Source organism: Athalia rosae, chromosome 3 (assembly GCF_917208135.1).
Source record: "Athalia rosae chromosome 3, iyAthRosa1.1, whole genome shotgun sequence".
Taxonomy (NCBI): domain Eukaryota; kingdom Metazoa; phylum Arthropoda; class Insecta; order Hymenoptera; family Athaliidae; genus Athalia; species Athalia rosae.
Window position 1 is genome coordinate 13,917,278 of NC_064028.1, and position 7,500 is coordinate 13,924,777.

General features: G+C 46.4%; 1 non-coding gene across 1 annotated transcript; it reads left to right on the plus strand.

The window, feature by feature from the left end:
- The first annotated feature begins 4,808 nt into the window (after positions 1-4,808).
- LOC125500455 lies at positions 4,809-6,722 on the plus strand. Its single transcript, XR_007277837.1, has one exon. It is a non-coding gene; the product is annotated as a small subunit ribosomal RNA (ribosomal RNA).
- Positions 6,723-7,500: the final 778 nt, after the last annotated feature.

Sequence of the window (7,500 nt, forward strand, 5' to 3'; positions counted from 1 at the left end):
ACTCGTTGGATCGAAAAATTTTCAAAGTCCGAAAGAGTCGCGCATCACTCGTTGGATCGAAAAATTTTCAAAGTCCGAAAGAGTCGCGCATCACTCGTTGGATCGAAAAATTTTCAAAGTCCGAAAGAGTCGCGCATCACTCGTTGGATCGAAAAATTTTCAAAGTCCGAAAGAGTCGCGCATCACTCGTTGGATCGAAAAATTTTCAAAGTCCGAAAGAGTCGCGCATCACTCGTTGGATCGAAAAATTTTCAAAGTCCGAAAGAGGCGCGCATCACTCGTTGGATCGAAAAATTTTCAAAGTCCGAAAGAGTCGCGCATCACTCGTTGGATCGAAAAATTTTCAAAGTCCGAAAGAGTCGCGCATCACTCGTTGGATCGAAAAATTTTCAAAGTCCGAAAGAGTCGCGCATCACTCGTTGGATCGAAAAATTTTCAAAGTCCGAAAGAGTCGCGCATCACTCGTTGGATCGAAAAATTTTCAAAGTCCGATAGAGTCGCGCATCACTCGTTGGATCGAAAAATTTTCAAAGTCCGAAAGAGTCGCGCATCACTCGTTGGATCGAAAAATTTTCAAAGTCCGAAAGAGTCGCGCATCACTCGTTGGATCGAAAAATTTTCAAAGTCCGAAAGAGTCGCGCATCACTCGTTGGATCGAAAAATTTTCAAAGTCCGAAAGAGTCGCGCATCACTCGTTGGATCGAAAAATTTTCAAAGTCCGAAAGAGTCGCGCATCACTCGTTGGATCGAAAAATTTTCAAAGTCCGAAAGAGTCGCGCATCACTCGTTGGATCGAAAAATTTTCAAAGTCCGAAAGAGTCGCGCATCACTCGTTGGATCGAAAAATTTTCAAAGTCCGAAAGAGTCGCGCATCACTCGTTGGATCGAAAAATTTTCAAAGTCCGAAAGAGTCGCGCATCACTCGTTGGATCGAAAAATTTTCAAAGTCCGAAAGAGTCGCGCATCACTCGTTGGATCGAAAAATTTTCAAAGTCCGAAAGAGTCGCGCATCACTCGTTGGATCGAAAAATTTTCAAAGTCCGAAAGAGTCGCGCATCACTCGTTGGATCGAAAAATTTTCAAAGTCCGAAAGAGTCGCGCATCACTCGTTGGATCGAAAAATTTTCAAAGTCCGAAAGAGTCGCGCATCACTCGTTGGATCGAAAAATTTTCAAAGTCCGAAAGAGTCGCGCATCACTCGTTGGATCGAAAAATTTTCAAAGTCCGAAAGAGTCGCGCATCACTCGTTGGATCGAAAAATTTTCAAAGTCCGAAAGAGTCGCGCATCACTCGTTGGATCGAAAAATTTTCAAAGTCCGAAAGAGTCGCGCATCACTCGTTGGATCGAAAAATTTTCAAAGTCCGAAAGAGTCGCGCATCACTCGTTGGATCGAAAAATTTTCAAAGTCCGAAAGAGTCGCGCATCACTCGTTGGATCGAAAAATTTTCAAAGTCCGAAAGAGTCGCGCATCACTCGTTGGATCGAAAAATTTTCAAAGTCCGAAAGAGTCGCGCATCACTCGTTGGATCGAAAAATTTTCAAAGTCCGAAAGAGTCGCGCATCACTCGTTGGATCGAAAAATTTTCAAAGTCCGAAAGAGTCGCGCATCACTCGTTGGATCGAAAAATTTTCAAAGTCCGAAAGAGTCGCGCATCACTCGTTGGATCGAAAAATTTTCAAAGTCCGAAAGAGTCGCGCATCACTCGTTGGATCGAAAAATTTTCAAAGTCCGAAAGAGTCGCGCATCACTCGTTGGATCGAAAAATTTTCAAAGTCCGAAAGAGTCGCGCATCACTCGTTGGATCGAAAAATTTTCAAAGTCCGAAAGAGTCGCGCATCACTCGTTGGATCGAAAAATTTTCAAAGTCCGAAAGAGTCGCGCATCACTCGTTGGATCGAAAAATTTTCAAAGTCCGAAAGAGTCGCGCATCACTCGTTGGATCGAAAAATTTTCAAAGTCCGAAAGAGTCGCGCATCACTCGTTGGATCGAAAAATTTTCAAAGTCCGAAAGAGTCGCGCATCACTCGTTGGATCGAAAAATTTTCAAAGTCCGAAAGAGTCGCGCATCACTCGTTGGATCGAAAAATTTCCAAAGTCCGAAAGAGTCGCGCATCACTCGTTGGATCGAAAAATTTTCAAAGTCCGAAAGAGTCGCGCATCACTCGTTGGATCGAAAAATTTTCAAAGTCCGAAAGAGTCGCGCATCACTCGTTGGATCGAAAAATTTTCAAAGTCCGAAAGAGTCGCGCATCACTCGTTGGATCGAAAAATTTTCAAAGTCCGAAAGAGTCGCGCATCACTCGTTGGATCGAAAAATTTTCAAAGTCCGAAAGAGTCGCGCTTCACTCGTTGGATCGAAAAATTTTCAAAGTCCGAAAGAGTCGCGCATCACTCGTTGGATCGAAAAATTTTCAAAGTCCGAAAGAGTCGCGCATCACTCGTTGGATCGAAAAATTTTCAAAGTCCGAAAGAGTCGCGCATCACTCGTTGGATCGAAAAATTTTCAAAGTCCGAAAGAGTCGCGCATCACTCGTTGGATCGAAAAATTTTCAAAGTCCGAAAGAGTCGCGCATCACTCGTTGGATCGAAAAATTTTCAAAGTCCGAAAGAGTCGCGCATCACTCGTTGGATCGAAAAATTTTCAAAGTCCGAAAGAGTCGCGCATCACTCGTTGGATCGAAAAATTTTCAAAGTCCGAAAGAGTCGCGCATCACTCGTTGGATCGAAAAATTTTCAAAGTCCGAAAGAGTCGCGCATCACTCGTTGGATCGAAAAATTTTCAAAGTCCGAAAGAGTCGCGCATCACTCGTTGGATCGAAAAATTTTCAAAGTCCGAAAGAGTCGCGCATCACTCGTTGGATCGAAAAATTTTCAAAGTCCGAAAGAGTCGCGCATCACTCGTTGGATCGAAAAATTTTCAAAGTCCGAAAGAGTCGCGCATCACTCGTTGGATCGAAAAATTTTCAAAGTCCGAAAGAGTCGCGCATCACTCGTTGGATCGAAAAATTTTCAAAGTCCGAAAGAGTCGCGCATCACTCGTTGGATCGAAAAATTTCCAAAGTCCGAAAGAGTCGCGCATCACTCGTTGGATCGAAAAATTTTCAAAGTCCGAAAGAGTCGCGCATCACTCGTTGGATCGAAAAATTTTCAAAGTCCGAAAGAGTCGCGCATCACTCGTTGGATCGAAAAATTTTCAAAGTCCGAAAGAGTCGCGCATCACTCGTTGGATCGAAAAATTTTCAAAGTCCGAAAGAGTCGCGCATCACTCGTTGGATCGAAAAATTTTCAAAGTCCGAAAGAGTCGCGCATCACTCGTTGGATCGAAAAATTTTCAAAGTCCGAAAGAGTCGCGCATCACTCGTTGGATCGAAAAATTTTCAAAGTCCGAAAGAGTCGCGCATCACTCGTTGGATCGAAAAATTTTCAAAGTCCGATAGAGTCGCGCATCACTCGTTGGAACGAAAAATTTTCAAAGTCCGAAAGAGTCGCGCATCACTCGTTGGATCGAAAAATTTTCAAAGTCCGAAAGAGTCGCGCATCACTCGTTGGATCGAAAAATTTTCAAAGTCCGAAAGAGTCGCGCATCACTCGTTGGATCGAAAAATTTTCAAAGTCCGAAAGAGTCGCGCATCACTCGTTGGATCGAAAAATTTTCAAAGTCCGAAAGAGTCGCGCATCACTCGTTGGATCGAAAAATTTTCAAAGTCCGAAAGAGTCGCGCATCACTCGTTGGATCGAAAAATTTTCAAAGTCCGAAAGAGTCGCGCATCACTCGTTGGATCGAAAAATTTTCAAAGTCCGATAGAGTCGCGCATCACTCGTTGGAACGAAAAATTTTCAAAGTCCGAAAGAGTCGCGCATCACTCGTTGGATCGAAAAATTTTCAAAGTCCGAAAGAGTCGCGCATCACTCGTTGGATCGAAAAATTTTCAAAGTCCCAACGATTCTCGCATGGAACTAAGTTCCAACGTACTGCCAAATTTTTCAGGTCGCGTTGCTGTTTTGCCCCATAAGGAACACGTGTTATGACCGGCCGGCTCCGACGTCCGAGCGGCACCGTTGATACTTCATGCACCGAGCGGTCTCGACCGGTCGGTCGGCACCTAGTCCTCGGGTTTCGGAACTTTCGACTTGTTTCGGCCCGTATCGTCATTCCTTTGCGGGTTTGTTGTCGGGGCTATGGTTTCGTCCTCACCGTGTCACGAACACGCAGACAAAAATTTTTTTCGAATTTTGAAAATTTTTCGTCTGAGCGGAGATTCGCACCACAGGCGTTCGTTTCGTTCCGGTAAGAACCACTCTCACGAGTTCAAAGTTTTTCCGAGCGCTCACGTTTCGCAGGGGCGAGTTCTTCGCTCCGTCTAGAAAATATGATTCAATTTGAATCGTCGACACTACATAACCGCGGGTCGGTGTCTAAGACCGAATGGCCCTTTATGCGGTGACCAGAAAGTCTTCTCTCGCAAGTCGAGGGAAGCAGTCGAACAGAGGCATCAACTCGCCACATTCCGTGCGTATCACAGTCTGTTCGCAGACGGTACACATTGATTTCCAATCGTACTCCCGACGCTTGCAATCTAGCCGAAGGATACGAGAAGGATAATTCGAACGATTTGCACCGGGGAGTCGACAAAAATTGTCTTCACCCGAGGAAACACAAAGTCGAACAGAGCGCTCTGAGCGCTAGTACGCGTACACAAGTTGTGCGGTACCAGATATACATATTATATTAAAACGTGTGGCCGACCGGGCAAAGACTCGGCGGCATGGGGCAACACACGAAAAGAGCTACCAATAACACAAAGCTCCCTGGTTGATCCTGCCAGTAGTCATATGCTTGTCTCAAAGATTAAGCCATGCATGTCTCAGTGCAAGCCATATTAAGGTGAAACCGCGAATGGCTCATTAAATCAGTTATGGTTTCTTAGATCGTACCCACATTTACTTGGATAACTGTGGTAATTCTAGAGCTAATACATGCAAACAGAGTTCCGACCAGAGATGGGAGGAATGCTTTTATTAGATCAAAACCAATCGGTGGCGGGTTCGTCCCGTCCGCCGTTTACTTTGGTGACTCTGAATAACTTTGGGCTGATCGCACGGTCTTGGTACCGGCGACGCATCTTTCAAATGTCTGCCTTATCAACTGTCGATGGTAGGTTCTGCGCCTACCATGGTTGTAACGGGTAACGGGGAATCAGGGTTCGATTCCGGAGAGGGAGCCTGAGAAACGGCTACCACATCCAAGGAAGGCAGCAGGCGCGCAAATTACCCACTCCCGGCACGGGGAGGTAGTGACGAAAAATAACGATACGGGACTCATCCGAGGCCCCGTAATCGGAATGAGTACACTTTAAATCCTTTAACGAGGATCAATTGGAGGGCAAGTCTGGTGCCAGCAGCCGCGGTAATTCCAGCTCCAATAGCGTATATTAAAGTTGTTGCGGTTAAAAAGCTCGTAGTTGAATCTGTGTCCCACGCTGTCGGTTCACCGCTCGCGGTGTTTAACTGGCATGATTGTGGGACGTCCTACCGGTGGGCTTAGCCTTTCGGGGCGGCCCAACTAATATCCCATCGCGGTGCTCTTCATTGAGTGTCGAGGTGGGCCGGTACGTTTACTTTGAACAAATTAGAGTGCTTAAAGCAGGCTATTTTCGCCTGAATACTGTGTGCATGGAATAATGGAATAGGACCTCGGTTCTATTTTGTTGGTTTTCGGAACCCCGAGGTAATGATTAATAGGAACAGATGGGGGCATTCGTATTGCGACGTTAGAGGTGAAATTCTTGGATCGTCGCAAGACGGACAGAAGCGAAAGCATTTGCCAAAAATGTTTTCTTTAATCAAGAACGAAAGTTAGAGGTTCGAAGGCGATCAGATACCGCCCTAGTTCTAACCATAAACGATGCCAGCTAGCGATCCGCCGAAGTTCCTCCGATGACTCGGCGGGCAGCTTCCGGGAAACCAAAGCTTTTGGGTTCCGGGGGAAGTATGGTTGCAAAGCTGAAACTTAAAGGAATTGACGGAAGGGCACCACCAGGAGTGGAGCCTGCGGCTTAATTTGACTCAACACGGGAAACCTCACCAGGCCCGGACACCGGAAGGATTGACAGATTGAGAGCTCTTTCTTGATTCGGTGGGTGGTGGTGCATGGCCGTTCTTAGTTGGTGGAGCGATTTGTCTGGTTAATTCCGATAACGAACGAGACTCTAGCCTGCTAAATAGGCGTACTTTCCGGTATCTCGAAGGCCCCCGGCTTCGGTCGGGAGGTTTTTACTACCGGCGTACAAATAAATCTTCTTAGAGGGACAGGCGGCTTCTAGCCGCACGAGATTGAGCAATAACAGGTCTGTGATGCCCTTAGATGTTCTGGGCCGCACGCGCGCTACACTGAAGGAATCAGCGTGTCTTCCCTGGCCGAAAGGCCCGGGTAACCCGCTGAACCTCCTTCGTGCTAGGGATTGGGGCTTGCAATTATTCCCCATGAACGAGGAATTCCCAGTAAGCGCGAGTCATAAGCTCGCGTTGATTACGTCCCTGCCCTTTGTACACACCGCCCGTCGCTACTACCGATTGAATGATTTAGTGAGGTCTTCGGACTGGTACGCGGCAATGCCTCGGCATTGCCGATGTTGCCGGGAAGATGACCAAACTTGATCATTTAGAGGAAGTAAAAGTCGTAACAAGGTTTCCGTAGGTGAACCTGCGGAAGGATCATTAACGTTTCGTTACTGCGAAAAAAAAAGCAGCGAATCGATGATTATTTTGGTAGATTCCACCGTGAATCTCACGCAATTATAATCCAGTCAAAAGACACACATGGCACAAGAGGTGGCGTACATTGTACGCGTGTCACGAATATCGAACTACGTAACGGCCGAAACGGCTCGTGTCGCACTCACACACGTCGACGACGAACGATCTTGCTATGTCCGTTGGAAGAGAGAGAAAATAATATAAAAAGGACATTACAACTAGTGTATCACGGTAAAATATATCGTGTGCAGCAGCCAAAAACAAACTAAGGCATAAATGGCTATGGGTAAAAAAAACACTAGAAAAATAAAAGGACATTGCTACTACGCCAACCTACGGGGGCGCAAGAACGAAAACTCTCTTTCCATTCTGGACGATAGCGATGCGGATCGTGATGCCATTCGTCGATCAGATTTGTGTGAGGTAGCGACATTGTGCGCGTTGCTGAGGCGACCAAGTGCCCGCTTCTGTTGAACGGGACGCTTGGTGTGCGTTTGAATCAACCGTTCGGTCGATCCCCCCGCTTTGTACGAGGCGTGGCGCGCGATTGATCGAACGGTTTTTTTTATGCTTTTTTTTCAAATTGTTTCTTTTCAAAGATACACATGAAGAAAAGTTACCATACTTTCACGGGGTAACCTGCTCCGGCTGGAGTTTAGCTCCACCGGGGTGACGTCGCGTTCTCCGCGGCGGAAGGTTGGCGACGAACTTTCGCCCCGTGAAATGCAATTGAGATCTTATT